This window comes from Pan troglodytes, chromosome 3 (assembly GCF_028858775.2).
Source record: "Pan troglodytes isolate AG18354 chromosome 3, NHGRI_mPanTro3-v2.0_pri, whole genome shotgun sequence".
Classification (NCBI taxonomy): domain Eukaryota; kingdom Metazoa; phylum Chordata; class Mammalia; order Primates; family Hominidae; genus Pan; species Pan troglodytes.
The window spans coordinates 175,689,993-175,711,444 of record NC_072401.2 but is presented as its reverse complement, the minus strand read 5'-3'; positions in this window follow the sequence as shown (position 1 = coordinate 175,711,444).

The window sequence follows — 21,452 nt, the reverse complement described above, 5'->3', positions numbered from 1 at the left end:
GAATAGGAGGAGCTGTATGATTATCCTTCTGTTGTTTCGTTGTGAAAATATGTTGGTACTCCGATCACTTCGGTCACTTCCTAGGGGAGCTTTTTCTTAGTTTTCAAAGAAACATGAAAAAACATATTGATTTAAAGGGCAGAAGGTTATTATATGGAACCACAGAGTGTGACATTTATTCCTGTTCCTGCAAATTTCTTTATCAAAGAAATATACTTTGAGATAAATGTTATAATAATAAGTCCTAGCTTTCTTAATATTTCTAAAAACAAAGATGACCAACTTACACCAAAGTACCAAAGTAGAATTAAGGTTATAACTACCACAGTAAGTTACTGCCATTAAAAAGTACTGCTGTTCTAAGTTTCTGGCTGGATAACAGGCTATCATAAAGGATGATAAAGATGAAATGGCTTATATTTTCTTCTAACATGGAAAATATTTCAGCTGATTTTTATTATAAATAGAATATGACAAGAAGTTCAACAAAGAGGTAGGTTTTAAGCATTCCTAAACCCTCTGTAACATCTAAGCTTGGTGAATCCTTAACAGTCCAGAAGCTTAGTTTCTATATTGCCATGCCTAAAAATGTAAATATCAGTAATTTCTTTGTCTTTGATTTTTTTATATCCATTAGTAGACCCTTTGACCTCAAGTGTAAGAGGATTCTTGGTAGATTAAAAACATAACTACTGATATTAATAGTTTTCTTCAGATATTAAAAAACACATTGAAACAGATTAACAAAGGGATATCTTTTATAATTTTCAGCATGACTCCATATTGTCAAGGTGACTGAAATTCAGTAGCGTACAATAACGTTGCTTATTGTTATTGTTATTGATATTATTGTTCCGGTGAAGTGCAGTCGTGGATCTTCTGATGCACAGTGATTGTACCTTGCTCTATTTCCATATATCACATTTATCCAATTCACCCAGTCATCTGTCTTACTCTTTTCTTATCACCAACATAACAATTTTAGCCTTCATAATGGCTGGAAATTGGCAAACAGCAATGAGGGACTACCACATATCAAAACCTATCACAACCACCTTTGGTGTATTCTGATTCCTGACTGAGAAACAGAAACAATCACGATCCAATGTTTCAGAAATAATGCACTAATATGAGCAGTGGGCAGAAATCTATTTTCACTTTTTTCTGATACATTTTTCCTCATATTTCATAGTTAGAAAGAAATCAAGAACATTACAAAAAGATGTTTTTGCTTTCACAGTGACACCTTAAATTTTTTTTCAGTTTGGTTTTAGTCTATTAATTGATGGTGGATGTAAACATTTTGCCATCAGCAACTGTAGTATGAAAATGCAATTAAATATACCTTCCAAGAAAATTCTATTGAATATAAAATTTGAACCATTTTAAATATATTTTTTCTAATTTTCAAGAAGACATTGGAGATTAATAATATATGCCCTCTTATTTTTATAAAGCAATTAAAACAAATTTAAATATGGGTAAACCTTTATTTATTTATTTTCTGAAACAGTCAAACACATTACATATCTAGCTCTGAAAAGTATAGCTGGGTTATTGGGTGTTTTTGTAAATGAAGACAAAAAGAGGAAGGAAGATTTGAATCAAGTGTATATAGCATTTTATATCCTGATTTTCTTATAAATATTTTGCATGGTCACTAAATATTCTTTGAAGATGTAATTTATAATGGTTACAGGGCATTGCATTTACTGTATGTGTTGTAATTTATTCAGTTCATCTTTTATTATTGAGTTTTGTTATTTTTTCTATTATAAATAAAGCTGTGATGACTATTCTTATACATAAATCTTAGTGTGTATCTCCAAATTCATTCCATATGATTACTCTCCAGACATGGAATTACTAGACCAAGGTACGTAGACATTTTTAAGGATCTTGATTCATATTGGCAATGTATCCTTTCAAAATGCTCTAATTTACATTCTTGTCTGCAGCATTTGAGAGCATCTGCTTTACCCAAACAACACTAGATATTACTATCATTTGTTTCTAATATTTTTAAAAGGGGAAATAATATTTCATTTTAATTTCTTAGATTGAAAGTGAAATTCAACCTTATTGGATATATTGAATGACTATTTATATATTTTTTGTGCGTTGTCCCTTCCTGTCTTTATATGTAATCTTAGTGATGTGTTTGTATATTTTTGTAGGAGTTTTTTGTTAGTTAGGATTTTGTCCACTAATCTGCAATGAGTGTTATAATGCTTTTCTAATTTGTAATTTTCTTTTAATGTTCTTTTTGTTTCAAATGTTTCATTTTTATGTTGTTAAAATATTCTGCTTTTGCCTTAATGGTCTGCCTTCACTTTGATGCCTAAGTTCTTCATCTCGAGATCAAGTCATATTCATCTATACTTTCTTCTTGGTCTGTTATGGTTTCTTTTTTCTTTCTTAAATATTAAGATTGTTCAACTATTTAATTGTTTAGATGGCTAAACCATGCTGTTGCTTGTTAGAAGTAAGGGTATAACTTCATTTTCCCCCCAAAAGTTAAATATATTATTTAATGGCTACATTCTTTTCCAAATGCCTTTATGTGCCATCCTTATTATATGCTATATTCTTATTTTTTTGTAGTGTTTTCTGTTTCTTGGAACTCCAGGTGGTTTTATTTTTGTGTCAATATCACCATTCTTTATTAACTGTAGTGGCTTTAAACACATTTTCAGATCTTATTGAAAGTCTCCTCCTACAACTCTTTTTTTCCTACTTGTCTTGAACTTTGACATTATACAAAAGAAAAATTTAGTTAAAAACATACTTTTGAGATTTTGATTCAAATCCTAGACTTTGGTTTCTTTATCCGTCATTCTATCTCAGACTGTACTTGCCTGAAGTTTTTAAAATTTGTATCCTTATACAGTATTTTCAAATTCTCACACTTCCTTTGCCCCATCAGGTCAGTAAGTCAGAGTAAAAGGAAGACTAAAATCAGAATCAATGTGAGATAGAGACCTGAGAGAATATGCATAACATCTTTCTTCCCTTGCCCCCACCCATAGCATTTATGACATTCAACATAGAGTTCCCAGACCCACCCTCCACTCCCAACTCAAATTAGAACAAAATTCATTTGGTCCAAGTTGTGTAGATACAGAAAAGATGCATGTAAACAGATATATCAAAATTTCAAGTGGACAAGGGGATTTATTTTCAGTTTTTTATATCTATAGATCTCTTTGCAAGTTTCAGAGGCTGTATAAAGCTGTAATACAGCCACCTTTCTGAGCAAACTTGTGTGTAAATACAGTTTATTTCACTTGAAGCCTGTCCCAGTGACTGATGGAAATTGTAGTAAAACTTCCACCTGGGTTGTCAACTACGGGAAACTTTCTTATTTATTTTTATTTGTCACAGCAGGTTAAGCTCACAAAGTCCAGGTGTTACATGGCTTTAAATCTCGACACAGGCACGGGAATAGTCTGTTGAAGGTAGTTTATTTAGGATTCTTAAACATGAAGGGACTTAAAAAAATGGATTTTATCCAACTTTGCGGGTCGGGGTGTAAATTCAATGTACAATGACCAGAAATAGAACACAAAAGTAGTATCAATAGAACAAAATTCTGTGGCGTGTTATATAATAATTCAATATATTTTTTTCTGAACATGATAGGAAAGAAGGGAGACAGAGAAGCAGCAGGTTTTCTGGTAATTTACCTAATTTTTTACAACATAGCTAGAAGCGGTTATTCCTCTCAGCAATGTTTCTGGTTTTGTGTGAAGTAACATGTTACCAACAGATAAGGTTTTATTTTCTAAATGTTTAAATAGAACCTTTTACATATCTTAATCTTTTAGTATTTTATCTTTCTTTCACTTTATTTTTTAAACCTCATTCCCAAGGTTCTAATATATGTATTTACTTAGAAAACACACTGCTTTCACAATTATTTTATTTCATTTTTAAAACTGTTGTTTTCTTTTCAAATGACTTTGCCCAAACTAACCTGGTGATTCTTTGATTAACATGATAATTCACTGTACAGCAGTTGAAATTATATAATTTATGTAATTAGCCTGTCATACTGGCTATATTTTCTTTGTTTCCTTCCTAAAGCAGCTGAAAATAAAATTATCTTCCTGCCTTTGCCTACACATCTAGCAGATGTCCATATCATCCATCCAAATGCTTCTACTTGTGAGTATACAACTAATTTGGATCCAATTAATGCACAAGTAATTAAAGTTGATTTTTGTATGTTATTATAATTTTCCTCACACTGTGCTTGTGTTTCCATACTTTGGTATTTCATAAGCTGTCAGCTCATGAAACATTCCAGTTATAAGAGACTTTAGTTGACTCTCATAGGATGTATATAAGTGCATGTATCAAATTGACCCATCTGGATAGCACAAAATTCCCAGACAAGCCCGTTTGAACTGAGCCACTTGCGTGGTCTGCTGTAATAGTTTACTCTGTCCTGTTTTACATTTGTATTTGACATTTGCTTTCTACTTCCTGTACATCAATACAAGAATTCAGGAATCTTTTTCCGAGTTACCCCTTAGGCTAGGTCTACACTTACCAATCCATACTCTCTCTATCCAAAATTGCAAGGGTTAAAAAAGCAGAGTTAAAATTCCTACTTGATTCCACAGCACAGATAATTAATCGTAATGCAGTTATTACTTTTCTCAAAAGTATTTTGGCCCAATAGCATATTATTTTATTTCAAATAAGCCATTTGATATTGAGGTTAGAATTGGCAGAAAAATCCTATATAAGGGAGCTTTGAAATTCAAAATGTAATTCTGTTTTGTAGTTCTCATCCCAAAAATCTTCAGAAAATTTTAAATAGGGAAAAGCAAGGAGGAATTCAACAACTCTCTAAAAGGCAGAGAGGCAAAAGTCATGAGATAATATCAATTTTATCTCACTAGTTACCACTATAAAAATTCTATAATTGACTACCTGTTTTTTAAAACTATATTTTATTTTTCATCTTAACCTAGTTACCAGTCCATAACAAAATATGAGACAAATAAATATATGAAATTATGTTTCAAATGAATGAATAAATGAATGAATATTACATCATATTCTGCAAAATATTTTTTCTCATCTATACTTTCCTCACCTCTATCTTATAATTAGCAAATTATATTGGAAAATTGGAATAATTAAGGATATCTGATTTCTTCTGTCACTGCTATTTATTACCTGTATAGCCTTGAATATATCACTTACTCTTTCTGGTTTTCAGTTTTCTTTTTCTCATAATAGTAATACTTACCTCTCATATCTCACAAGATTGTGTCATAATATAGATACGATGAAAGCAATTTATACCTGGAAACCACAATATGGCTATAAGATAAATGTCACTTACCCTTGAGTTAATTTTGTTGTTGTTTTGTTCTTGATATATTTTTAATTTTCAATGTATACTTTGTAGAATTCCTGAATTCTTGTATTGATGATCAATGTAACTTAATCACATAAGGGAGTTTTGGTTAGTTTCTGATTGGCAGATATCTAATTTTGTATTTCATGGCCTTTTGGGCTTTGTACCTTTCTAAAGTGCTTTGTATTATACATAATTTAAAATAATTGAATTGAAAGCCTTTAAGTTTGAAAATGTTTTGGATGTTTTACAATACCTTCTTAGTTGGGAAATGTGACTAATCTGAGTATTTCATAAAAGCCATGGTTTGGAATTCATGCTCCAGACTTTTTCTATCCTTCCCCAAGCCCTACCTCACCCCTACCCCCAACACATCTCTGGATGGAACAGAAAGTCGCATTGGTCACTCACTTTGTTAAATCATCTGTCATTTCCTTGGCAAGTTAATTTGGCCAATGCATACAACGAATTGAAGCGAAGGCAGTTTCTTCTCTTTGAAGCCCCAGGCATTTTGTTTCCAAATAAACTAACTGAATTAGTGAGTCCCCATGTAATTTATGATTTTTCATTTACTTGACTTATTTCCATGATGATTGGAGATTAGTCCATTTTAAAGAAGACAAGAGAAATTGGGTTTAAGAAACATTAAAACTGACCAAAAAAGCATACCAAGATCAAGTGGTTCAAAGTTATGGTGACAGATGGTCCTTAATTCATTCCTCACTCAAGAAAGAGAAAAATACATTTTGTTTTGTTTGTTTTTGTTAAAGCCTGTGCCTGAAGAGTTTTTATTTTTATTTTATGCTTATAGGGATTAAAATCTGAGTTTTATATAAATTCTAAACTCACTACAAAACCCTTGGTTATATGGAGTTTATAATTTAAATGTGAAAATCTCTGTTTATAGTTGGAGTTGTGCCTGCTGGGGGATTAAGGTCTGAAGGCCATAGTGATGTCACTGGATTAGAGTTAGGAAGATACATTTTGGTAGGACTAAAACCAATGCCAAATTCATGACTCCAAAATTTATGATTGAACTCTAGACTGCCTACAACTTCATGACTCCCAAATTTACGATTGAACTCACGACTTTCCAGCTTACAGATTTAAGTGCATGCACGAATAAATAAAGATTCTTGAACCTCGAAGTAAGTTCAGAGAAAATCAATGTGCAGTTAGTACTTAAAATAGTGATCTAGGAATAGCCAATGCGATAATTGTGTCTTGACTGTGTGTGGGTGAGGAGACTATACCACTTTAGATACCATTTAATATGTTAATGTTTATAAAATTATACAAGAGTAGGCACATTTTATGCTATTAGTCTTCCGATCTTTTTGACATTTTGTTAGAATTTATTTTCTTAACTTTGGTCTCTTTTTGTCTGTCTCAAGGGATAGTGGTAAGACTACTCCCCTTGGAACAAAAATTCCAAAATCAAATTAAGATATTCCTTGACCTTTACACAAGAATTATGTTTTTTTGATTTTTAAAAAATATTTAAAATTCCAAGTCAAATCCTGGGATAACGCCAAATACCTGGGTGAAGAGATCAGCCATCCAAATGTTTTATCTATGTAATAACAAACAGCCCTAGACTGGCCTTCAAGGCTCTTTGCCACCTTCACCCAGCTTACACGTTTCTTTGTACTCCCAATAATAATCGTATAGCTCAGCAGATCTGAAAGGTTTATTCTCTGTCTCCTGATTCCTTAGTTCTATTTCCTTTGCACCAGACTACCTTCATTTATTGCTGCCACCAACACAGATGACTTCTTCCCTCATTCTCTGACCTGATGTATAACATTCCTGAGGTATATGTTACATGCCTCCTTCCATAATGACAGCGTGTTTATCATAGACCTTTCCCAGAGAGCACGAGCCACTATGCCTTCTAAAATCTTATATTACTCCTTATATTTAGCATGTAGAATATATTCCATAAATATTTATAAAAATATTACATGTAACAAATGATCCACAAAATGCTGGATGATTGGCCTGTTGTTTTATCTGTTTATTTCTTCTGGGAATAAACAATTTCAGGTGTTATACATTCCGTTTTTAGTGTATCTTTAAAATATTAACAAGCAAATTCATATCTATATTTAAAGTATGCAATATAAACAAATACTATACTTGGCAAATTTAAAAATTGAGGTGTCAATAGAAAAAGAGTTCAAAGTTTTTAATTTAATAAAGTTGAAGATAAAATTATTGTGTTATCACTACAATTTTATAAATGTCTTAGTCTGTTGTGGCTGCTATAACAAAATGCCATAAACTGGCTGGTTTACAAACAACAAAAATTCATTTTTCAAATAAATAACAAAGATATTTAGTTCTGGAGGCTGGGAAGTCCAAAATGAAGAGGGTTGCAGATTCAGTGTCTGCTCAGGGCCCACTTTACGGTTCATAAAGAGTGTCTTCTTGCTGTGTTCTCACATAGTGGAAAGGGTGAGGGCTCTCTCTAGGGTCCCTTTTATAAGGGCACTAATATCATTCCAGGTGATTTAATTACCTCCCAAAGGCTCTACTTTCTAATACCATCACGTTGGGGGTTGGGATTTCAATATATGAATTTTGAGGGAACCCAAACACTCAAGACTATCGCAATAAGCCAGGGAACAAGTTACAAATTTGTAAAATGAGAAAGAAAATGCTTGCTACATCCTTTAGTCACTTCCAAAGTCATCATCACTAAAAAATGTGGAGATGATCAAAGAAACTGTGTGTGCCACTACTGCATAAAAGTGCAGTATGAATGTATATATTTTAGGATGGGCTTTGTGTGTTTAAAAATTTTATTTCTAATTCACGTTAGAATAGTTTTTACATTTTCTCAGCTGAACCTAATTTGTTTTAATCCATAAATATTATGTCCCAAAATGGATCATCTATCTTCTAAAAACCTATTTTCCACTTTCAATACTCCTTCTCCCTCTGTTGCAGCACCTGGCCAAAAGCAGGATGTGTTGGACCTTACCCAACTGATTAGAAGTGACACTACGACAAACTCCACACAACAAGGAGCCTTCCACTTATTCTGTACATGACATCTCTCATCTCTAGGCAAGCCTATTTCCCCTCTGAGGGTCTTTGTCCCCTGAGGACTTTCTCTAGCCGAACATTTCAATTTAATTTTATTTAATAGAGAGATCACGACTGTCTCATTTTCTGAGTCATGTGTGTGCATCACCAGTTAGTCGTTTTGCCTGGGAGTGGAGAGGGACTATAGGCTTAAAAATATTTATTTCTTTTAGCTGCATGTCCTTGGGCAACTTATTTAATCTCTTGGTAGCTCAGCTTTCTTGCTCTCATTTGTCATAAGTGGTGAATAGTATAATTGTCATGAGAATTAAATAAATGAATACATGTAAGGTGATTAGAATTCTGCTGAGTGTTTGACAAGTGCTTAATTAGCTTTAGCAATTCTTAAAAATGATTAGCTTGATCAAAGATATCTTGGTGAGATATAGCCCTTTGTTGTAATCATCTTCACAGGCCAAATAAGAATCCAAGGGTCCACACTTAAGAAGTAAATGGGGAACAAGAAAAAAACATTAACGATCAGCCAAGATTTACATCTTTTCTTTATTTTTGAGTCAACAAATCTGCTAAATCTCATACTCTGTTTTGGAATGAAAATTAATGCTCATTTCATAATTTAAAATTTTAATATAAAATCATGGTTTGATAGATATTTTTCCAGAGTGAGGCTATTTTTCCAGAGTTGGGAGAGCAGCAAGCTAAATATAGTGAGGGATGTTTCATTATGTTCTTCTACAGGTAATAAAGCATGGAAACTTCTAAGGCATATTTTATTAAATTTTCTTTTATCTAAATTATTTGTGTAATAGTAGTTTAAATATTGTGTCTATCTCTCTGCATTGTAAGATGAATCTTCATACTTTCAACCATAGTGTGTTTATTATAGACAAAGCTCCAGTTTGCAGGACTATGCGCCTTGGACCATTTACCTCACAGTTTCCATTGCATCCATTCATAGATTCCAGTGACTGTCACACACCAGCCATTTTGATGGAACATTGGAAGCCAATGTGTCCTTTGTAATGTCTACCTTTGGTGATTTATCTTTGAGTGATTTGGTTCAAGAGCCTCTTGCAAAGGATACTTTGCCTACAGTTTTATTTTTTTCAGGTGCATCCACTTAAATTTTTAATGAAGCCACTGCTGGTCTTACCACTTTATTTTCGGATTCACATTCCATGATAACTAATGGCAGGTCATCACTTAAGTCCCTTGGAGAGAGACAAATCTAATTCTTTAATGTATAATTACTGGCACTCCATCTCCTCCTTCCCACCTTTAATTTAACTTAATCTTTCCCTTTCTCTTCCTTTTTCACCATCTTCCTCCTCCTCTGCCCCTTATTTTTTTTTGTAACTGCATCTTTGTTTTTATTTGTGGTTTGTTTAAACATGTATGTTCCTAACACAATGCAGCATATTTTATTTTTACTTTCTTATTTAATTCTTATATTTTAATCCTACTTTTTGGCCATGCTATCTTTCCAGGTGCCACTTGCAAAAGATCTGATTATATATTATTAATGTCATAGAGAGCTATGTTTTAGACACCATCTCTTTTTTATAGATTTAAAAGCAATAATATTTTCAGCAAATATGTTCTCTGATAAATCATTACTTGCTAATTACTTCAGTTTGTAACTGTCTTGGAGTTCATTTTCACCATATTATTGCAGATGACACTTTGGGATCATAAAGTTGTATAGCATATTATGTTTGGGTAGGACTTGAGAGAGAGCCATTATTTTTCCAACAGAACATTTATTCTAGGTTCTTAGTTGAATTTTAGGTTTAGCCATTTTAAGGGCTACTATATATATCCCAAGGAAATTGATTAGGTTCAGTTGATTATTCTTTTATTCCTACATTTAAAGTTACTAAATGTATAGGACATCAGTTGGAGAGCGAATCTAGATCTTCCATTCCAAGTTCACCTTTTTCAATATGTTACTGGGGATTATCATGTCATTTGAAGATACTCAGATTGTCAGCATCAACTCATTTACCGTGAGTTAGTGTTTCTCAATTTGTGGAGGTACCGCCCTTAGGAAACATTCCTTAAAATTACTAGGAGCTTGACTGACATTTAAAGGATAAGAATGTAGGATACTAAAAGTCCTGTAATACATGGGCCAATCACACAAATGATGAATTATTTGGAACAAAATGCCAATAGAATCTTCATTAAATACTGAGGGGGCTTGATCCAATGTTGCCGGGATATAGATGTATAAACGTCCTGAAAAAGGACTGTGTATTTGTTACTGATTCATTGAACATATTGGTTTTGTGAGAAACAACCAGGAATCAATTTTATTTTTTTTCTTCCACTGCTCATTCAAATCAGTTCCACAACTTATTTTCCCCATACCTGAGATGACACTTAGGCTTGAGTCCTTAACTTCTAGATACTTTCTGAAAATAAAAACCCTGGCCCAGTTAAGGGAAATATCAAAATCCCAAATTCTTACCCAATTTAAATTTCTCCTTTCCAGCACCTAGGTTTGACTCAGCTGGGAAGACTTCAGTGAAAGAAGACGTGATTGAGTTCTCTTCTTTTTCATCCACTCGCTAGCTGCTTTGTGCAGATGTGAACAGGCATGGGTGCCCTGTGCTGGTAGAGAATATCCAGAACTGGTGTTCCCTCTGGGAATCTGACTGTGGCTTTCCTTATGCTTAACATCTCTTCTCTGGCCAGCTATTTAAGAGACTCCATTCTGCCTCTTGGTTTCCTGTGACTCATCCACTTATTAGATCATATTGGTCTTCCAAAGTGATTTTATTTGGTAGCATAACTCTTAATGCATGTCACATTAGTTTATTGCTACAGGATCCACATCTAGTCCATAAATATCCATGGTCCACTGCAGTTTGAAAGCCATTACTCCCCAGTGCGATCCTTTTCTGGTGCTGCCAACTTCAGCCAGGCTCTCACCTATGCAATTCTCTTCTCCTACTCTAGCAAAGACCAGAGTGATTGTCTCAAAGCCCTCTCTCTCACCTGACTTCCCTTCTGGGAAGCTTACAACATTGACACTCTTCTTCAAGCACCCTGTGGTCAATGCCAACTTTAGAGATGGTTATGTGGAGAAACAGTAGTGGCATTTAATTATAGGATAGAGTATGTATGATCAGGCTTTAGGGCTCCTAGCCCAGAGTTGAAGGGCAAGTTTCATTCCCAGGGAAAATATATAAAAAAGGAAGAAGTGCTGTCTTTGACACATGGTTCTCTCTCTCTCTCTCTCTCCCTTTTTTTGAGATCGAGTCTTGATCTCTCGCCCAGGCTGGAGTGCAATGGTGCAATCTCTGCTCACTGAAACCTCCACCTCCCGGGTTCAAGTGGTTCTCGTGCCTCAGCCTCTCGAGTAGCTGAGATTATACATGCCCACCACCACCCCCCAGGCTAATTTTTTGAATTTTTAGACAGGGTTTCATCGTGTTGGCTGGGGTGGTCTCAAACTCCTGACCTCAGGTGATCCACCCATCTCGGCCTTCCAAATTGTTGGGATTACAGGTATGAGCCATCACACCCGGCCTGGTGCTCTCTTTTTATAGATCAGATAGATGGCTAAGGGTTGGAGGCTCTAGGTTGAGTCAAAAGAGCCACTTCCCAATGTTTGTGCTATTTTCTGTCTTGTTAGGCCAGCAGAATTGCACTCAAGACTCTCATTTGAGTTTAACTCTAGGATCTAGGTGCAAGAGACCAGATACAAATGTCAGCACAAGCCATGAGATACAGGATTTCTTTGTCAATAATAAACAGAATGGAACACCAGGAGCGCATGCTGTTTCTTCATGAAACAAATAGGCAAATAGGCAGTTGCTAGTAGGGATTCCCAATATTCATAAACCTCAAAAGGTAAAACTGTGGTACTTCTGCATGAAAATATAAAACATAATAGAAAGTCCATAAAGAAAAATATATACAGGAATCTAGCATACAATAAAGATGTCATCACAAGTAAGTGAGAAAAATGAAGCTTTTAATTTTTATATGGTTAAAATGATCAGCGTTAATTTTTTCATGACTACTGGATTTTGTATGATAGTTAGAAAATTCTTTCCCAATCTGAAGTTATAAAAAAACTAACCCAGGGTTTCTGTCTCATGTTCATTAAAAAAAATAAACTTGTTACTAGTGTTAGAACAATTAGCTAGCATCTGGAGTGAGTTAGCATTGCACATCTTACACAAGAATAAATCTCAAATTGATTAAAGGTTGAATTTAAAAAATAAGACCATGTAAGTACAAGAAAATATCATTGAATTATTTTATGTCCTTGGAATGAGGAAGACCTTTCTTAATAAAATACAAAATCTAGAAGTCACTAAAGATGAAAAGGATAATTTTAACTACATAAAAATCAAGAAATTCTGCATGGAAAAAGGTACTATAAGCAAACTCAAAAGATAAACACAAAATTGGTGGTGGTGGTAGAGGGTTGATTGTAATTCATGTCACCAACAAAGGCTAATTCCCAAATACATAAATAACTTTTAGTAATTGAGATAAACTAACAACCTCCCCCAAAACAGTTAAGATCATCCACAGATAACTACATAAACAACCCACAAACATAGCAAAAGAAGCAACACCTTAACAGTAATGTGAGAAATGCAAATGTTACCTAAACAGAGGTATGATATTTTACATATTTTATTAGCAAAAACCCAGAGGTTGACATATTCTTCTGGCAAAACTGTGGGGAAACCAGTATCCTCATGCATTGTTTTTAGGATTCCAAAATGGAACAACTCCAAAGGAAGGAAATTTGATACTATTTACCTAAATGCATTTAACTTTTCTTAGTAATTCCACCACTGGAACATCATCCTACAGATGCACATGGGTATTTAAGAAGTAACGTATATTAAATATTATTAATTGCACGATTGTTTACAGCACTAAGAAGTTGGAAACTGCTTAAGTATCCAACAATAGGCACTGGTCCGAGGGATTCTGGTGTATCCACACTACACAGGCTTAGGCAGCAATAAAAAAAAAAGATGTTTTGGTACTAAAATAGTCAGGTCTCTAACATTTTTTATTAAGTAATTAAAGAAAGCAATAGTACAATATTTATAGTAAGCTATCTTTTGTATAAGAAAGGAGAAGATTTTATATATATACATTTGCTTATATATTTATAAAGTATTAAAAGAATACACAAAAAACTAGTAAATCTGCTTATATACAAGGGAGTGGATGGGGACAGATGTAGAGGTCTTCTCTCTGTATGTATTTATGTTGTTCTGATTTTTGAGCCATGTGAGCACACCTCTTCAAAAATAAAATAACATACATGTGTATATGTATATACAAAGTATACATAATTTTAAAATTCTAGATTCAGAATGTCTTTCTGGAACTCTGAATACATTTATGAATAAATTCCTCTATTTTCTTCTAAAATCCGGTTGGTAAAAGTCTAATGCAGTCTGATTCTTGATTCTTATTTCTTAGTAGGCAATTCTTTTTCTCATTCTCCATCTCTCCCTCTCTCTTTTCCCTTTCCATTCTCTCTCTTTTTGGAGGCTTGTCTAATTTTTTCCTTTTTTTAATTACTAAATTTCATCAGGATGAATGTACTCAGCATTTTGAGTTTTCTCTCAATCTAAATATGAGTGAATGTTTTTTAAGTTTGGAGTGTTTTTTTTTTACTCCTAATTATTTGATTTTTTTTCTCTTTACATTCTGGAAGATTCCCATGCCTTTATCACCTACTTCACCAAAACTGATTCTTATATGTAAATACAGCTTAAGTATGTGAATGATTCCCAAACAGACTGTACATTGCTGGGAGAAAAAATTAAGAGATCTAAACAAAAGAGGTTGTATTCACATTATGGAATTTATAGCCAAGATATATGTTCTTTTAAACTTCACACTCCCTACTATTTATCATCTCCTCCCCAAAAACCCAAAGATCTCTTTCATTAAAAGGCAATAAAAATGTAGGGAAAGCACCTAAAAATAGCTCTCATGTTTCTTTTGACTGGCTTTCCCAAAGATGTATAAACTAAGAACATATAAGACAAATGTTTTCTACTAAAACTTCACATACAAAAATCCTGCACATTTATCACAAATACGGGAAAAATCTCTAAGTAGGAATGGATATAAGCAAAGTCAGTTAAGAATTATCTACCATACAACTCCTTTTCTAGCATTTTGGAGGAAATATAGGAAATGTTTTATCTAATATTCTATATAATTATAATAAAATTTTGGAATGTTCCAACGTATTCAAAAAATTAACATAATTGATTTCATATTTGAAGCCAGAAGAAAAGTGGGCAAATGGCAGTGATTTGGCAGTTCCTACTCTTAACACTGAACTGCCTTTGTGCTAGTTTCGGTTAAGTCTATTAAGCTTATTAAACTTAATGCTTATTGTTTTCTTTTAACAGATATGTTAAGAGGCTTCAAGTTTTTACTACAATAGTATCTTCCTTTTAACTTTGGGGTTATATTAGTTTCTTTCAGGTTGACCTGATGCTCCGTAAGTGAACATGTCATTGAATAGCCGATCCATTCATTTCATATATGTTATTATTTAATAGACTACACAATGCAGTACAGTGCACTGCCTTGACTAATGTATGTACTTTCTCCCTTCCTGGATTATGAAGAAGTTCACAGTCATGCATTTTCACTGAAGGGGACCTAACTTCAGATTTGTTTACTCTGGTTGGATGGAAGCTTTCTCAGTACGCAGTAGCACACATCTGTATTTATTAACTGCTTTCTTTATCAGAGTCTGTGAGGGAAAATGTATTTACTATATTCATTTATATATTATTTATTAGATTTGATTATATCTCTGAGGCTACTTTTTCATACTCATAATTGTTGAAACTTATTTTGTGCCTCGGAAAGTGAAGAAAGTTGTTGAATCAAAGATGTTCTCTCTCTTTTTTTAACCCTAGAGTTTACATTGTCACACTGTAGCGTAATTTTTTCTCTCTGAATCACAAAGCTATTTTCTACCTGCTCTACCCCACCTGTCCTATCCAGATCCCTTCAACTTACTATGAGCAGACTGATGCCATACATTTTCTCACCATGTCCTCTGTCTAGAACTCTGTCTCTCTTCTCCATTCATCTGTCCTACCCGCCTACGAAGTGTAGTTCAATCTCCTTCTGAAGCTTCAAAGCCTCTCAATCTCCTCTTTGTCTTTCCTTATAATAATAATAATATGGCCATTTATTAAGTACTGGTATCATCAGAACTTGTAAAACTTTTCTACTAAGGTGTCCCTTTTATCAGAGAAGAATGGGTACTATTTCAAGGGTGAGTAGGAGTGAGGAGGTGTCTTACATGTTTCTTAAAAATTGCATATATGTTTTAAAGTAATGTTTCACATGTATTCCCATCAGAGTTAAATACAGGGGTGGGTCGTTCAGGCACCTGTCTGGGAAACACAGCTATAAGGCATTTTAAGCATCCATAGAGGGAATCAGAAATATACTACTAGATACTTCAGGTTTTCACATGTAACTCCTTCTATGAGTGAGATGTGAATTAGTACCACTTCTCCTGAAGAATGGGCCCTTGATTCAAAAAGGAAAAGAAAAAAAAAAAAAAAGAAATGACAGAGGAACAAAGGAGAGAAGGAAGGAAGAAAGAAAGATGGGCTATTTTCACTGGCCCCAATCTCTAGCAAGGAGCATTTTCTGATACACAATTTCCCCAACGCAACTGCAGGGCTCTCATCAACCCTGAGATCTGACAACTGCCTGAAGTGGGCAGTCACAGGACGTTGAAATTAGGAAAATACGTAACACATAGAATAGCACTTTTTTACCTGAAAAAAAAGGTAATTTTAAAAATCTATATTTAATATCTCCCAACTATATACCACTCAAGAAAGTTAGTGTAGGAGATCACAAATGAAAGTGAAAAAAAAGAATCATGAAAAGGTAGAAAACGTTTTGCTAATACAAAGTGAGAAAAACATCTTATTTAAAACAATGCTTTGCAGCAGGGCATGGTGGCTCATGCCTATAATCCCAGTATTTTGGAAGGCCAAGGCAGGTGGATCACTTGAGGTCAAGAGTTCGAGAGCAGCCTGGCCAACATGATGAAACCTCGTCTCTACTAAAAATACAAAAAGTTATCCGGGCATCATGGTGCATCCTTGTAATCTCAGCTACTCAGGAGGCTGAGGCAGAAGGCGCTTGAACCCAGAAGGCGAAGTTTCCAGTGAGCCACGATTGCACCACTGCACTCAAGCCTGGGTAACAGAGTGAGACTGTCTCCAAAACAAACAAAAAACAATGTTTTGTGTCATAGTTGCATAATTTACCTCTAGGTATAGTTTTAGCTCTGACAATATCCAATTATGAATAAAGAAAATAATGAACAGACTATTCCAAGTAAATTAGAATGTTATGATCAATGTAAGGGATAGAGCCCTTCTTTGCAATTTAAAGAATTATATGAGTTTTAGTAATATAAAATTAGTTTCTTTACTTTCTCCCTAAATTAATATTGAACAAAGATGTTAAACAAAAATGTTAAGAAAGGAATTTGTGGTGTCCAAATAACCCGGGTTTAGCTATATTCCCTGTAGAGTAACTCACGCAGTAGTTAGAGGTGCAAAGGCTTTATCAGGAAGGCACTAAAAATGTTACATACCAATTTCTCATGTAACACTCTCAAGACTTCTGTAAAGGAAGTGTATTTAAACCCCTTCAATCAATTCTTCTCCTGCCTAGGTTAAAGTTTAAAATCTTTATTGTCGTTTATCAGGTCCTCTATAATCCAGTGTCTGTCAAAATCACTGGTCTCAGAAAGGTTTTACTTTTTGGTTTACTTTTTGTTTTCATTCCCGTATCTCCCTTTCAGAATACTTATCCCAATTTGGATTCTTTGCTGTTTGTTGAATAAGGCCTGAGACCATAACTGTCATGATCACCGTTGTATCCCTAGAGCCTAGCCTGAAGAAATTCAATAATGTGCTGAAATGTATCTATTTTAAGGATGAGATACTTGGAGCTCACGGTACAAGTGACTTATTCAAGGTTGCACAGTTAATAAGTAGAGTCAGGACCCAGCTCTTTCTGACTCCATGGACGCAGGACTTAATCACCACACCATGTAGATTTAGGATTGCCATACCCTTATCGTCTGCTCAGCTTAGGGTCTATCTCACTTGCTGCCTTGTAGTAATTTCCACACAATTTCTGCCACTCTATGCTATTAGGTATTTTTCTACGATCCTTTTTCCGTACAAGAATATTGACTCCTTTCCTTGAAGAGATAAGTCATGTTTGTCGTTATTGTTTTGTTTCTAGTTCATATATTGCTGAAATAGGTGTCTTGGACATTTTAGTTACTCAGCAAATATTTTACTGAATGCTGTATAGGAAGGAACAACCTACTGGGCAGGGAGGCAAGCCTATTAATTTAGAGGATGGAAATAATTCTTTTCATTAGTCACAAACCATAAGTATATATTAGGATTATGAAAAACTCTTTGCTGTGCTTCATGAAAAAGGTCAAATAGCAATAGCAATAAGAGAGATTTAATCTATTTACTTGAAGAAAAAGGCCAAGGAAGTTTCTCCCCTTCGGGTGAGAAACGGAGAGCACTCACTATAAGCACTTTGAAAAACAGCGAAGTAGGAATTGTATCTGTTTCATCCTTTCGTTTTCCTTTTCAACACCTCTTTTCACTCGTCTCATTTATCCTGTAGAAATACCTATGTCTCATTTCCACAGAAATTCTGCAGTAAGAAGTGTTAGCTAGTAATAGTTTAAGAACACATCAAACTAGGCACAACACATGTTAGGATTGTGTGAATTTTCAAGGGAACTTCCAATTCCCAAAGGACTATAACCTTGTAATTAGGAAGATATATTTGTAAGGCCTCTAGGGCCAAAATTGTTTCTCATTCTTGATTTCCTGCACAGAACATAGCAGAAGACCTTGCATACAGGAAATGACCATTGCATGCTAAGCTGCAGAAGGCCTTCCACATTCATCCATCCTCTTCCTCTCACCTCCATCTCCTCTTCCCCTAGGATAATGAGGCCTGATTGGAGTCAAACACAAAGTGGACTTTTAGAAATATCAGTTGGGCAGCCATGACTTGCTTTAAATAGAAAAATAGAAGTAGAGATTAGAAATAATGCTAAATGAGAGTATTTTCTCTCACTTTCATTACTTTCTTCTCTTTTTTCTGCTCATGCTGTGACTGAAAAACAGAGCCGGGAGAGTGCTGTGCTAGGTGCCTACTAAGAAGGCCAAGAGGGAGACAAAAATGAAGCTGATGAAAAGGCTGGGCTAGTGGGAAAGAGAGGTTCTAGGGTCCAAGCATGCTCTAGGCCAATCAATGCCAAGGCGAGTGATCAGTAGCCAGTGTGGGTAAAGCCTTGGCTAGTGACTAAGGGTAGCTGCATACACACAGACAGGCATTCACAAAGCAACAACAATAACAACTGCAAACCAACCCTGGGCCCCCGCAGGAGTGGCTGTAGTTAGTATCAATCCTCGCTTGATGGGGATGGGTAGATCCTGGTCCCAGCCCTATTTTTTGAAATATGATTAACAATAAGATAAATCTATGTTCAAGTCTCCTCCTATTTTATTTCATATTTATCAAAGTCATGCAAGCACATAGTTTAAAAAATAAACTTTACATTGAAAAACTGATATCTCCTCTACTTTCCTCCTTACCTGTAGTCCTGTCCTCCAAAGGTAACTAAACATTGCTTTAAGCTGATTTTTCTGGCACTTATCTTTCCATTTCTAAATAATATGTTTCTGTTTTTTAAAAAAACATATTTTCAATATCATCATTTGACATTCTGCTATGGTAGATGAAGATTTAACTATTTTCCACTTCCCACTTCCTTGTCCCATCCTTTCTCCTAATATAAGAGATCACATTTTTGTTGTGGTTGAATCAGTAATCAGCATTTCCACTAGTGTGATCATTAAATATTGTTCCTCGGAGTGGAAGTGTATTATATTTCCTTTTTTAAGTATAACTTTTTGTTTTTTCTTGAATCAATAAAACCCAATTTTCCATTTGTATTGTTTCTTATGTTCTTTTCCTTAGTTTTTGCTCCCAAATGCTCCATTAATTCTCCACATAGCTACAAGTTTTATTTTCCCCAAAGCCCTATCGCATCAGTGAATCTACCATTTCCCTACTTTTCCTGGAAAGGTTCTTCTGGCGTCACTTGCAGCTTTCTAGGCTGCTGAACAGCTGCCCTCCCAAACTGAACTCTCTTCTGTTTGAACATCAAGTCTTCCTTTTTCTTCATTACTCTTTCATTTAGTTGGAGAAGAATCTTAGAAAAAATGCATAGGAGGTGAGATTTTTGATCTTCCAAACTGATTGACAATTTGGTTGTTATTACTTTGAAAATAGATTTTCCTCAGAATTATTAAAGGAATTTCTCAACTGACTAACGGCAGATAGTATTTCTGGTTAAAAATAAAAAAGTCTAATGTTAATTTGCTTTTCATTTCTTTATAAATACCTGATTTTTTTCTGTGAAAGCTGTTATTTTTCTCTTTTTCCTCAATATTGCTAAATTTCACAATGATGTGTCTTACTGTGAGTCTTTACTCATTGAACAAAACACTAGGTAGGTCTTTCAACGTGGAGACTGGGTTTTTTCCAGTTTTGGGAGATGTTCTTATGATTGTCTTTGAACCTCCATTTTCTCTTTCTGGAACTCTCTTGTTTGTTATATGTTGGACTACTAGTTTTGACACTCTAAATCTCTCATCTTTTATCTTCTATTTTCTTCTCTTTATATTTTGTTCTTCTTTTGAGGAGATTTTCTTAAGATTATTGTTTAAACTTCCATTGAATTTTAACTTTGACTTTTTAATAGCAAAATTTTTAATTTTTGTTCTTTTAAAATAATAGCATTCAGGTCTAATTTATGAGCCATCTATCTTTTTTCTTAATCTCTCTGAGGGTTTTGGTATACATTTACAATGCTTTCTTCTCCCCCTCCCATTACAGCTCCATTTCCTTTGGATTTTGTTCATGTTTGATGTCTATTTCTTTCAGTCTTTCTCTTTCATGTTAGAGACTTTCCTCAAATATCTGCTAATCCTGACCTATGTATAAAAATGAAGTATTAAAACTCATTTAAGCAATATTCGAAACATACTGAATGCCTACCACTCAGGCATTATTCTGGGTTCTTAAAATTCATCAGTGAAGAACTGATGGGGAATTCTGTTTGGCTGAAGAACAATTAAAAACCCCTGCATCCTTAAATGTCAATACATTTTCCTTCTGGAGCCAAGCAGCATCTTTAAATAACCCAACTATCTCCTTCCTTTTCAATAAGTAGACTTTGATCTAATCCCAGGCTTTACCTCCAACCCATACTACCTGTTGTTTCCAAATCCTAAAATCTTCCACTTCATTTTTCCAGACAAAAGATCTCCTATTTCCTGCCTCAGAGCAGGTAGTTCTTATCTGCATGGGTGGAGGAGGTAAGCTGAGGTCTGATTGCTCTCTGCATGTGTATCAAACCAATCTCCCAGTTCTCAGGACTTCCTTTTACCCTTCTACCTTCTCAGTACTTGAAACCTCCAAATCTAGGGCTTCTCAGGGAGGTCGAGTGGCTTACTTTACATTACTTCTCATTGATAAAGTATTTTGATGAATAACTTCCTCTGATTTGTCAAATCAATTAACAAAAACATTGTTGAAATATTTCTTCAGATATTTTCTTTTCCCCATCTCTTTATCCCTGTAGGGTTACTTATTTATTTTTTATTGACATTTTAGTGGGATTTCAGGAGGAAGAAGCAGGTTTACACATTTAGTTAAATCACCACCTTTAACTGGAAGGTTTGCTTCTTGAATTTAATATACTACTATATGTAATTATAGAGTGCTGCAGTAAAGACCTCAAATTTGTTCTCTCCTTCTTATATTCAAGTCTTTGTGTCATTCACCTCTACACTGACTCTCGGCATGACCGTGTGACTTGTTTGTCCAGTGGAGCAATTGTAAACAGGAGACAGAGATTTGAGACTTCTTG